We start from the raw sequence: 13,509 nt of genomic DNA on the forward strand, positions 1-13,509 counted from the left end.
CCCCCCCCCCCAGCCCTGGCACGCCCCATACTGGAGATCATTGAGCCCACAACCCTGGCATTTGTCCTGACCTGGAATCGAACCGGGGCCTCCTGGTTCATAGGTTGACGCTCAACCACTGAGCCAGCTGGCTGGGCTCAAAATTTTTATGAGCTGAAATTGAATTTGGTTGTTAGATAACTTGTATTGTTATTCAAAGTCTCTTGAGCTTCAAAGCCAAAAACAAAAGTAATGATGGTCATGCATTTAGTATTCTTTCAAATTTTGGCTACAGGTAAACAGCAATTCTTCATTTTATGTGTGGTCCCTTGGGACTGTGCTAAGCACATCCAACTGCATCATGGCTTAGGATTTTCATACAACCTTGCTTTTCACCTGCTTCACTAAAGGGTACTCTAAAAACAGAAGGTTAATATTTAGAAATACTGTACTTAACCAGATCGAGAAATAAACATGTAAGTGAAATGGTCCAACAATGTGCTTTAAAAGAGGCAGAGCTTCAGTAACCTTTTCCCCCTAAGCTCTGCCTCTTTTTAAGGAAGGAACTCGGAAGGAATTTCCAGTGTAGTAAGCGTACCTAGGAAAGAAACCAAGCAGCTAATAAGCCAATAGGTGGTGAAAGTTTATACTTGCATATATAGCAGCAATTTTCAAATCTTTTCATCTCATGGCACACATAATCACTAAAATTCTGCGGCACATCAAAAAATATATTTTTGCTGATCTGAAAAAAAAGTTTAATTTTAATTCATGCACCCCGGATGGCTATTTTTTGTGTTGGCTGTTGTCATTTTTTTTTTTTCATTTGATAGTCTAAGGGAAAGGAAGTCAGTGCCCCTGACTAAATAGTCAGGTATTGTGTGTTTTAAAAATTTTTGCAGCACACTGGTTGAAAATCAATGATCTATAAATAAGCAGTCAGCCTTTCTTAGAGTTACTTTAAAAATATCCACTCCTCCCCACTTTATTAAGGAATAATTAACAAATATAATTGGATATATTTAAAGGGTACAATGTGAGGATTTGATATACATACACATTGTGGAATGTTACTATCAAGTTTATTGAGTATCATTTACATAAAATAAACTGCATTTACTACTTGAAGCATATAATTTGCTGTTTTGGCAAATGTATATACCCATGAAACCACTGCCACAATCGGGATGTAGAATATTTTTATCACTCACAAAAGTTTCCTCAGGCCCCTTTTGCAGTACATTCTTCCCTCTGCCCATGTCCCCAAGCCGAACCACTGAGCTGCTTTTGTGTGAGAGCCACTTTCTAAACTTAGACTTGAAAATTTTTGGAGCCTTCTCTATCCAAAGACTATATTTATATCCAAAATGCAATTTCTTTTCTATGTTTAAGAAAATAATACTATCCCAATTTTCTAAATATTAGTTCTTAACAAATTTGCCTGCAAGTAAACTACAGCATCCTTATTAAATAGCTTCATTACATACTTGGATCGAAGGGAAATTATAGCCAAGAGAAAAATAACTCTGATGAAATGGAAAAGTGGTGTATGTTCTTCTGAAGTAGTTGTAGTGAAATGTCAAATTCCTCAAGAACAGGACAAATAAAATAATTTGAAATGTATTTCATGTTTATTTGTAAAGTAAAAATGAAAAATGAGGGTAAATATTTTACATCGGTATGCATATATACTAGTGTGTGTTTATATATGTATATATCAGTACCTCCAGCTAACGTATCTTTATTATTACTCAGGAATATCCTATCCCTTGAGCTTTCCAAAAGATTTAAACTAGATTCAGAGTGAATTTTCTGTGCATTGGTGTATCATCTTTATGTACTTACACAAACTTTTAATATGCTCAATATTACTTTCTCACTGATATAGTCAATTGAACAAACAATTATTAGGCAATTTAAAGGCCATACTATTGTCCTTCCTTATTTACCCTCTCAAAAATTTCATGTCATTGTGCTTTCATGTCTAGCTGGCTCTCTGTTCTGTTGCTATCACTCTGTCCTGCATCTAGCCTCCATCTGCTACTCCTGACTTCTGTCTTCCTTCCCCAATTTTCTTCCTCATCTTTTTGTCCTAATGCCACTTCTTACACTGCTCCGCATTCTTATGATACAGCTGGTTTTGAGGGTGTGTGTGTGCAAGCCCTTTTATAACGCTATTTTGAAACAAAACAAAATCTTACAAAAGCAGTAAATATACAGAAAAAAAATAACTTGCTTCAAATGTCCCAAAGAGGGGAGGGGAATAAAGGGGACAATGCCACATGTTCAACAATAAAGGGTTGCTTTTCTTATTTTTAATATAAAATACAAGCAAAGGATACACATACTTAAAAAAAAAAAAAGCTCAGGAGCAGACACACAGCCCTAGAAACCCTTCAATAAAAAAGCTGGAGTTTGGTTTTTCTTTGTCTATGCAGGTACATCATACAAGTCTACCAATGTATGTTGCATCTATATAATTCATGAATGTGGTCAACAAAATCATGTTCACTTCAACCCAATTTCATGTAAATTTTTAAAAAATTTAATGACACAGCTATTTTTATAAACATATCCAGACCAAGTCATCAACAGACTAATGCCCCTTGCCAGATACCGTCTTGGAGGCTGTTTTATCATTTTTTCTTTTGTGGTCCAATAATTTCTTCAAACTCCTTTCATGTTTAGAGCCAAGCTGGAGGTTTGAGAGTTGTGAATGGTTGATTTTCAGATAATTAAAGTCAAATATGTTTGCAGGGTTATGTTATATACAGTCTTTGAAACCATGAATATTATAATATCCCTATGAAACTTCCTTTTACAAAACTAAAGCAATTAAAATTGTCTTTAGGTAAAGTGATTTATTATTCCTCAATGTATTGTGAAGGATTAAAAAAAAACCTTCAACATTTGTAAAAATTTGTGGAATGTACAACATAAAGAGTGAACCCTAATGTAAACTATGGACTTTAATTAATAACAATATATCAATATTGACTTATCAGTTGTGACAAATATACTCCAGTAATGCAAGATGTTAATAATAGAGGAAACTAAGAGAGGATGTTGAGTGTATGGAAACTATTTTTCACTCAATTTTTCTGTAATCCTAAAACTGCCAAAAATATATATATTAATTTTAAAAAACCTTTGTACATTTTGGACTCAGAAATACAAAGAATATATCAGGCAATTTTTATTATTAACTTGTAATTGAATGTGCAGTGTTTATTTTTAAGTACTATTAAAATAAGAGAAGTGCTTCTTGAGTGACATAACTTTGTATCATGGATCCCCTGAAAAGTGAGAGTATGAGCTTGTGGAAGAGCTGCCCAGTACCATCTGGTTGCACAGTAGTTATTGGACCAGTCATTGTGAGTATTGGGTTGGGACTTTGCCACCATTGGGATATTGTGCCATCTTTGCAATGTAGTGGATTTCCAGACTTGACAAATCCCCTGCCCTACAACCCAATGAGCCCTTTTTTACCCTTGCATTTGTGGTGTCACTAGCAGCAGTGACAGTTTGTGAGTTCATGCCTTCTTTAAGCCAATATCCAGGTTAGAGTTTGATTGCTTTGGGCCAAAGGCTATTGCAGGCCTCTTAGAAGCATTGACCTCTAACACCAGAACCTCCATGCAGTTACTCAGTGTAGCCAGCTCTACACTAATCTTTTCTACCTGTGTGAAAAGATGAGGTTTTTAAGTCTTATTGTAAATGGTTTCTATATATTGGAACTGGGTGCTTATTATGAGCAACTGCAAGTATGTGTTGCTTTCTTGAATTGGCTGTGAAACAGATCATTCTATGGTATGCAGTAAGTAATAAGGAAGGGAGCAAGAGAGTGGAAGATTGGGGCTGAGAAGGACATTGAGACTGAGAGGATAAGCAAATGTGGTGATGATAAAGTCATCGGAAGAGAAAAAACTGACAAGGCATCGAGAATTAGAACATAAATTAGCCCTAACCAGTTTGCTCAGTGGATAGAGCGTCAGCCTGCGGACTGAAGGGTCCCAGGTTCGATTCCCGTCAAGGGCATGTACCGTGGTTGCGGGCACATCCCCAGTAGGGGGTATGCAGGAGGCAGCTGATCGATGTTTCTCTCTCATCGATGTTTCTAACTATCCGTCTCCCGTCCTCTCTGTAAAAAATCAAAATATATTAAAAAAAGAACATAAATTAGAGTGATCACTCAAGGATTGGATATCTTTGGGATACAGTTGTGCATGGAATGTGTCCATCAGGTGTGTAATTAGACCTGGAGTGAGAAACTTTATACAATTACCTGAAAAAATACTAATAAAGCAGGGAATTGTTTATAGAATTCACCTATTTAACTTATTAAAAAAACTTAATCCTCACTTGAGGATAATTTTTATTGGTTATAGAGAGAGGAAGGGGGGGGAGGGAGAGAGAGAGAGAGAGAGAGAGAGAGAGAGAGAGAGAGAGAGAGAGAGAGGAGAGGAGAGGGGGGAGAGAGAGAGAAGAGAACAAACCCCACAATCTGGAACCTGGATAAGTGCCCAGACCAGGAATTGAACCTTCCACCTTACGGTGTAAGAGACAACACTCTAACCAACTTAGCCACACTGTCAAGGGCATTAACAATTTATTTTGTATATCAGAAGTAATTTTTTAGGTATGGATCTGTTATGTATACTCATTGTTACACCTGTTATTGGAAAAGTACATATTTTTTTCTTGGCTTCACTGCTTGCCTGATTGACTATACTGGCCTACATCTGTTATAAGTAGCAAATTTTAACGGGGAAGGAGAAAGAGACAAGACCGGAAACCTCTCCCTAGAGGTACAATCCATGATGGAAGCTGGGGATTCCTGTTCAGTTGCCAAGATTGTGGGTTACTCTGTGCCAGTGGTGAACCAAATAGTGGCACAGCCAGTGCATTCCTGTGGTCATCGTCACAATTAATACCAAGTTCTGCAGGTGACTTGATTATACAGCAATTCCTGTCCACTGTAGCAATGGCAAAATGATCACTCTGTCCATATCATAAGGTATAAATGGGCTCAGTGAGTCATAAGACCTAGCATAGTCATCCACCTACCAGTGAAGTTGCTGGAAATAGCTGGATGGTCTGGGGAGGTATAATGGCAATGGCATACAAGGCCAGGTGTGTGACAACATCCTTTTGCCCCTTGGGCTCACCCAACTGCTTCCCACAGAGCTTTAGCTTCATCTCCCTCCATCCCTCTCTTCTCTTTATCTTTAATTCAATTGCTTGTGGAATTTCTGTTAAGGAACAAGGAGGGCCTCACCACAAAAAAGTTGAGGGACCATTGGCCTAAGTATTCTAACTACCAAAGCAGTATATTTTAGACTTCCTTAACTGCCAGGTTTTTACTGCTGTTCTGGTTTGTTAGGTATAAAAAGGGTACGTTATAAACATTTTTCTGAACCCAACTTGAGAATTGAAGTGTCACCTTATAAACTTACCATTCCTTCCATTGTTAAAACCCCTATAATTTATTTGTGTTTATGTGCTTATTATTGTCCCCATAGCAGATACCAGCAATGTGATGCTGATGTGAAGGATTTACTCTATGGCTAAGTGATTGGAGCAGAGCTGCCCAATTGCCAGCACTATGCCAAACCCAGCTTATAAAGTATGAGACCGAGTATTTCATAAAATGAAATCAGTAAATGTTTATTGAATGCTTACTCCATGTGCTAAGCACTTTGCTAGGCTTGCTAGATGCTGTGGGGAATATCAAAAACAAAAGTGATCTCTTCAAGCAAGGAACGTCCATTTTAATTGGAGAAGTTGTTAGAGATGCATTAAGGATGTGGTGGAAAGAGTATTGAACTGAGGGGTAGGAGGAATTCAGAGTTTTGAATCTTAGCCCAAGTTCTGCCAATAACCCTATGATACTTTGGGCAAATCACTTCCCCTCTCGGAGTCTATTTATAAAAAGGGAATTGGACTAGATAATTTCTAAAACATTCTGAGGATTGGTTCATAAACAGATGTGTTAAAAAGTTAAACTAGCAGAACATACTACATTCTTTTTGCTAAAAAATTGTACATATAACAATTTAACTATTGTATGTACATATAATTATTATATGTCCAATAAGTCCTTAATGTCGTTGATAGGTTCTGAGACTTTAAGCGAAACAACATGTAAAGAAACCAATTTTACCATAGGCTAATTGATATACAAAAGAGTTCATTCCTACAGCAGCGCATATAACAAAGTGACGTTGAATGAAATGTTGTTTGATACATACCAGTATATTTACACTATATAATTATGTTAATTAAAACTGTAGAGCTGCGGTTCTCAAAGTGGGGTCCTTGGACCAGCAGCATCAGCATAACCTGGGAACTTGTTAGAAATGCCAATTGATGGGCCCACCCCAGACCTACTGAATCAGAAACACTAGGGGTGGGGCCCGGCAATCTGTTTTTCTTCTCCCCCCACCATCTGTTTTAACAACCTGCTTGCCCCCGGGGAATTATGATGTTCATTATACTTTGACAACTGTGCTGTAGGAATTTTGGGGTAGTTCTCAAACTTGGATGCACGTTGGTTTCATCTGGGGGAACTTCAGGTTCCCAAAACATAACTAGTTGCTCTGGGTCCCTAATGCAGCCCATTTTAGAATCACTGGTTTAGGGGAGGGTGGCATGAGCGCCTGTTATTCTCCAGACGTGACAAACATCGGAGGCATGGAGTGAGCCAAAACCGGTGTTGAGTTTGGGGAAGGTGAAAAGTGGGTTGGAATCTGATTGGAAGACCTTGCATTTCATGCTAGAAAAAATGGCATTTAGGTTACAGTAAAGGAAGTTCTTGGGGGAAAAGGAGTGATACTTGCAAGGTGGTCCATTTGAAAGATTATTCTGGCAGCATATAGAAGAAGGGAGCATGTCTAGAATTAAGTTTGATGAAGTAGTCTAGGTGTGAAGTGATGATGGGATAAATTAGGATTGTAGAACTGAGATTATAAGGAAGAAAAAAGTATGAATGCGCGTTTAGAGGACAAAATAGGATTTGGTGAAGGTTGTGAGAGTGAGAGGCAGTGTTTGAATGTCTTTAACTCAGGAGTTCCTCTCAGACTTCTGGGACAGCCAGTGCTATCAGAATTGTCACGTCTTATGGATATGTACTTATTTTTTTTGTCCTCCATTGCTTTGATTTAAGAGTTCTGATTTGGGGAATGGGTGTTCCCCAGTGAGTTACACAAAAAGACAGAATTGTAGTCACCCAGAAAGCTACTCAGGGTCATCATGGCAGGGGGGCAAAAACCCTGTCTCTCTTAAGGAAAGAATGTTTGGAGTTGTGGGAAAGTTGTAAACTTGGCAATGACTAATTCAAACCTATCAGTCAATTAAGTGAATTTTTATTTTATCATTTGTTTGATTTGGGAGCTGTTGTAATTGCCATTAAAAGGACATCAATCTCCCTATTTTAAAAACAAAACAAAAATACCATTGAATATTAGGAATTTCAAGGTTTTTTTACCTTTTGACTTTAGCAAACATTTGCTTCTCCATTATTTTTGCTGTATTTTGCCTTTTTCTTCTTTTTTTTTTTGCATTATTCCCATTTGTTCCTAATGCCTGATGATTTTAGTTTCCTCTCATCTGTTATTGACAGCTTTTTAAAGTATTCTTAATGTTTATTATTTTTTACTTTTCAATTTTACTTTAGTCTCATAAAGCTTGTTAGCCAGCAATTATGCAACAATATACACAGAAAAATAGTCATTTTAAAAAGGTTTTGACCCCCCTTCATCTATTTCTTCCACCCTCATGCCTCTAGCAACCACCAGTCCTTTCTTTGTATATATGCACTTGGTTTTTGTTTTGTTTTGTTTTATACTAGAAGCCCAGTGCACGAATTCATGTGCCAGTGGGGTCCCTCGGCCTGGCCTGCGGATCGGGCCGAAACCAGCTCTCCGACATCTCCGGAGGGGTCCCGGATTGCGAGAGGGCACAGGTCAGGCCGAGGGACCCCACTGGTGCATGATCGGGGCCAGGGAGGGATGAGGGAGGTTGGCCAGCTGGGGAGGGACTGCAGGAGGGCTCCAGGGAGTGTCCAGCCCATCTTGCTCAGTCCCATTGGCTGGATCCCAGCAGCAAGCTAACCTACTGGTCAGAACGTCTGCCCCCTGGTGGTCAGTGCACATTATATGGAGTGGTTGAGTGGCCTTAGCATATCGTTAGCATATTACACATTGATTGGTTGAACGGACGACTGGACACTTAGCATATTAGGCTTTTATTATATAGGATTCCACATGTAAGAGAGGTCGTATGGTATTTGTCTTTATCTGAATAATTTTGCTTAGCATAATGCCCTTGAAGTCCATCCATGTTATCGAAAATGGCAAGATTTTTATTCTTTTTTATAGCTAAACAATTCCAGTGTGTGTGTGTGTGTGTCACAATTTTGTAATCCACTTGTCCACCAATGGACACTTAAGTTGTTTCTGTGCCTTGGCTATTATAAATAATGCTTCAATAAACATGGGGGTATATATATATATATATATATATATATATATATATATATATATATCTTGTCAAGTTAGTGTTTTCATTTTCTTTGGATAAAAACCCAGAAGTGGAATAGCTAGGTTATATGGTAGTTCTAGTTTTAATTTTTTGAGGAACCTCCGTAATGTTTTCCACAGTGGCTGTACCAATATGCATTCCCATCAACAGTGCACGAGGGTTCCCTTTTCTCCACATCCTCGCCAACACTTGTTTGTTGATTTATTGTTAATAGCTATTCTGATAGATGTGAAGTGCTATCCTATCACATTGTGGTTTTAATTTGCATTGACTAATGACGTTGAGCATCTTTTCATATGTTTATTGGTCACCTGTATGTTTTTTTTAAATTATCTCTTCAGACCTTCTGCCCATTTTATAATCAGATTGGTTTTCTTTGTTTTTGTATGAGTTTTTTATATACAGGGTGGTGCAAAAGTAAGTTTACATTTGTGAGTACCCGAAATACAATTTATTCTTGTATTATTATTTATTAATTATTGTATTATTTTCCATGTGAACAGTTGTAAACCTACTTTTGCCCAACTCTTTATTTTGGATGTTAGCCCTTTATCAGATACATGATTTGCAAATATTTTCTTCCATTTAGTAGTTTGTCTTTTCTTTTTAAATATATTTTTTATTTATTTCAGAGAGGAAGGGAGAGGGAGAGAGATAGAAATATCAATGATGAGAGAGAATCATTGATTGGCTGCCTCCTGCACGCCCCCTACTGGGGATCGAGCCTGCAACCCAGGCATGTGCCCTGACTGGGAATGGAACTGTGACTCCCTGGTTCATAGGTCCACACTCAACCACTGAGCCACACTGGCCGGGCTGCCTTTTCTTTTTATTGATGGTTTCCTTTGCTGTGCAGAAGTTTTTAATAAGATGTAGTTCCTGTTGGTGCAAAAGTTCTCTCAAAGTTTTATTACTCCAGTCAAAAAACAAACAGATGTATTTTATTGCTTATCCCCCCTTTTGACCACAAATTTCTTTAAATTTGCATCCAAAAATGGCCCATCAAAAGAGCTCCTCAGCCCTAGCTGGTTTGGCTCAGTAGAGAGAGTGTTGGCCTGTGTACTGAAGAGTCCCGGGTTCGATTCTGGTCTAGGGCACATGCCCGGGTTGCAGGCTCGATCCCCAGTGGAGGGTGTGCAGGAGGCAACCAATCAATGATTCTCTTTCATCATTGATGTTTCTAGCTCTCTCTCCCTCTCCCTTTTCTCTGAAATCAATAAAAATATATTTTAAAAAAGAAAGAAAAAAAAGAGCTCCTTCGTGTGTACTTGGGACATGGTGGGGGTACTGCTCATGTTTGCACCTTTAGTGAGTTTATAGGTTGTGCCGTTTCCAGGAGGAAAACAGCCTTTATTTACTAGTTTGGAAGCCTATAAAAGCAAATTCCATATTTTAAAGGGTTATCTATATTCTAATGCAAGGTTTAAAAATGGTTCACCACTCTAATTTGGTAAAGCTGGGCACTTTTTAGTTTCCTGAAGAAACTGTAAAAATATAGGGAAAATCTAGAGTGGTCACAATTTTAAAAATGTAGTATATCTAGTAAATATAACTGTTAAAAGTATAACTTTATCTTTTCCCAAACTGAACAAGTATAAACCTTTCTCTTACAAATTGTGCAGAATATTATGATTATATCACATAAAATAAATTTAGAAACTTGTGTGGAATAGATGATTTTCTAGACATAGTATAGAGTATATCACCTGATACACATTACCAGATATACTCTAAAATAAATCTTAATTTAAGGACACAGAATTAGATTTTATCTTTATTGTTGAAAGTATTACAGGTGTCCCGTTTTATCCCCCCATTGAACCCCTACTCCCCAGTCCTGTCCCCTCTACAGGCTTTCACCCCACTATTGTCTGTGTTCATTTTGCTTGTCAGTTTATTTTGTCCATTAGATTCCACATATGAGTGAGAACATGTGATACTTGTCTTCCTCTGACTAGCTTATTTTGCTTAGCACAGTGGTCGGCAAACTTTGGCTCGCGAGCCACATGCGGCTCTTTGGCCCCTTGAGTGTGGCTCTTGCACAAAATACCACCTGCGGGCACGCATGTACAGTGCTATTGAAACTTCGTGGCCCATGCGCAGAAGTCGGTTTTCGGCTCTCAAAAGAAATTTCAATCGTATTGTTGATATTTGGCTCTGTTGACTAATGAGTTTGCCGACCACTGGCTTAGCATAATGCTCACCAGGTCCCTCTATGCTATGAACTGTGGAACCTCTTTTCATAGCTGCATAGTATCCCATTGTGTAAATGTACCACAGCATTTTTATCCACTCATCTACTGGTGGGCACTTGGGCTGTTTCCAGATCTTTGCTGTTGTAAATAATGCTATGAACATAGGGGTGCATACATTCTTTCTGATTGGTATTTCAGGCTTCTTAGGATATATTCCTAGAAGTGGGATCACTGGGTCAAATGGAAATTTCATTTTTAAACAAAATTAGATTTTATCATATTTTATATCATAATAGCCTTTTGGGTTTTGTTTATTTATTGAGATACTAAATATTTGATTATTTTGCAGACCTTGATTATGTTGAAATTATTAAAAATGAAGCATCTTTCCTCTGAGCAGACCACTTATTTATACCAATAAATTATTTTGCTGAATGAGAGCCAGTTTATTAGTTCTGCTAAAAGAAATGAACCAGTGGCTATCTCATGTGTATTTATTATTGGATTTTATGGTAACATTTAAAATGTGTTTTGAAAGGTACATATAGCAGTGTTTCTGACTACCACAGTGTAAGCATTTGAATAACAGTATATTGATCAATGAGAAGTCTAAGCCACCTGGTATCATCACAAATATACCTAATTAAGAATATATTTGGTGTTCACCGCTCTCTGGTTTCTAGGTGCGAGAGAATATTGTGAAGGACAATATTAAGGAATGGTTGCCATGGCAGTACTTCCAAAGAATTTAAAGGAGACAATGCATTTGTGGGGCTCATCCACTTTGATTGATTCAGCTGGTCTTTTAGGCTCATTCAAACAGCCATGGTCTCTGGATTGCATTTTTTTCACATAATTCACCCAATTGGTTGGTGATATGGCTGTCAGTAGTGATAGGGTAGCCAGTGGCCGTGACCACAATACTATTGTTAAACCTGAAGGAAAATGATTGTGTTTATGAAATGTGACAAGAACATAGCTACTGGCTTCTTCTAGAATGATACAAATGTCTAATTTCACTTATTAATTCTGTCAGGGTGGGATAAGATTAACATGATTTATTTAAAAGCATGACTGACCCCTAAAGTGTTTGGGTTTTATTTTGGATTTTTTGCTGTCATCACATTTTACCCAATGTACTTGGCTGCTGTTCTGTTTTTATTCTTTGACTTGCGCAATATTGTCAACACAGTTTGTATTATGTCTGGTCAGAGGCATACAGTTACACACTGCAGATTCAAAAGTATATACAATACTACCTGCTATGAGTGTCTTCATTCTCCCAACCCAACTAAATGTTAAGTGGGGCACACTACCACAGACAATGAAGTGAAACACAACTGAACATGATGTTAAAATCTTGCTGTCTATTTTTATCATTCTTGTGGTCTAGTTCTTGATGAAGAAGTTATGAACTATGGAACCTCCCCTGACAGGGCCCCAAGTTGGACCCAACGTGAGAGCTCTGCCTACTCAGCCTTTGAGCCTTTCTCTCTTCTGCCCTCTGGGGGATATCATGGAGCATGACATGAAATGACTTCTTGTGAAAGGCAGAGCCAGTCTTGTAGTTACTAGAAGACAAGTTCTCTGGTACCCCACCTGCCAGGAGCCCTTCAAAGCCTGAACATGTAGAGGTGGGAAGCAGACAGAGATAAGGCAGGGAAAGAACTGGTAGGGTTAGGGTCTTAGGGAAGAAGCTATTTTGGTTCTTTAAGTAGAGAACTGGATTCCTTCAAGTTGAACCCAGTATGTATCAAATCCATCTCCGCAAAAAAAAATCTATTCCAGAGAGTTCATAAAATGAAAGGTATACTAAATCTAGAGTGTGGTGGATTCAGGTTGGAAGTTCAAGTTTGGTAGAATCTAAAGAGGGATATATATGGTGCCAAGCATTTATGGTAGCATATGAAATCATTATCCAAGTTTGATAAAATTTTTACACCTGCTATAATTATAATACTTATCCAATATTCATTGAGTACCTTTTATGTGTGAAGAACTATTAAGTGCTTTATATGCAGTGCCCTCTTGCCACTTTACTGAACCTCTGTGACATAGGTTACTATTGTGCAGCTGAGTGAGGTTATACAGCTAATATGAGGTGGGGACCAGTATTTGAACCTAGGCATTGACTTTGGCACCCTTGCTGTGAACAGCTGTGCCATGCTGCATTCTTGCTGCAGCTGAAGAAAGGGTGTGGCACCTTGATTTCCATATGAATGGATGTGGGTAGTGGGAGGTGAGACCGAGCAAAGTGTTTTGTATATACAAACCATGCTAAGTAATGGGAGATAGAAAAGAAATAAGGAATTCTGTCCCCGCAACCAAGAAACTTGAAGTCCTGTAAGACAAAGGAGACATAACATGAAACAAGTAATACATATTCATATGATAGACTGAAAATATTCTATCTACTTAAGTATAGGCTGGAAGAGGACTAGAAGGTGTTCTTTCAAATATTTGCTTGTGAAAGTTAGCTCTTCACTGCTGGCACAAATTTGCTTTCCTCTGGGCTTTTGACCTGGTATACAAGAACCCTGACTCTATAGTCAGCAGACTTATCCATTTTGAGTTCAGAAGAGTTATCTTCAACGATGACAGTTGCCATTAAGATCTCTAAACAGACGATCCCATTAGCCTATTGAGCTAACTGGACCAGCTATTTATTTTCCAGTATGTTAACATTTTTAAAAATCTCTAGCCCTGGTCAGGTGGCTCAGTTAGTTGGAGCAATGTCCCATACACCAAAAGGTTGTGGATTCGATTCCCAGTCAGGGCATATACCTAGGTTGTG

General features: G+C 38.2%; 1 protein-coding gene across 32 annotated transcripts in view; it reads left to right on the forward strand.

Annotated features, from left to right (window-relative positions):
* Positions 1–13,509, forward strand: part of FHL1 (four and a half LIM domains 1) — a 73,105-nt gene that overhangs the window by 12,159 nt on the left and 47,437 nt on the right. For 7 of the 32 annotated variants that reach the window (XM_080653428.1, XM_080653429.1, XM_080653426.1 and 4 more), the window contains one exon: positions 7,829–7,942. The exons of the other annotated variants lie outside the window; for them this stretch is intronic. The gene's annotated coding sequence lies outside the window, so the exon portion shown is untranslated. The remainder of the gene's footprint in view (positions 1–7,828; positions 7,943–13,509) is intronic. 32 annotated transcript variants of the gene reach the window in all.

Source organism: Plecotus auritus (assembly GCF_963455305.1).
Source record: "Plecotus auritus genome assembly, chromosome: X".
NCBI lineage: Eukaryota > Metazoa > Chordata > Mammalia > Chiroptera > Vespertilionidae > Plecotus > Plecotus auritus.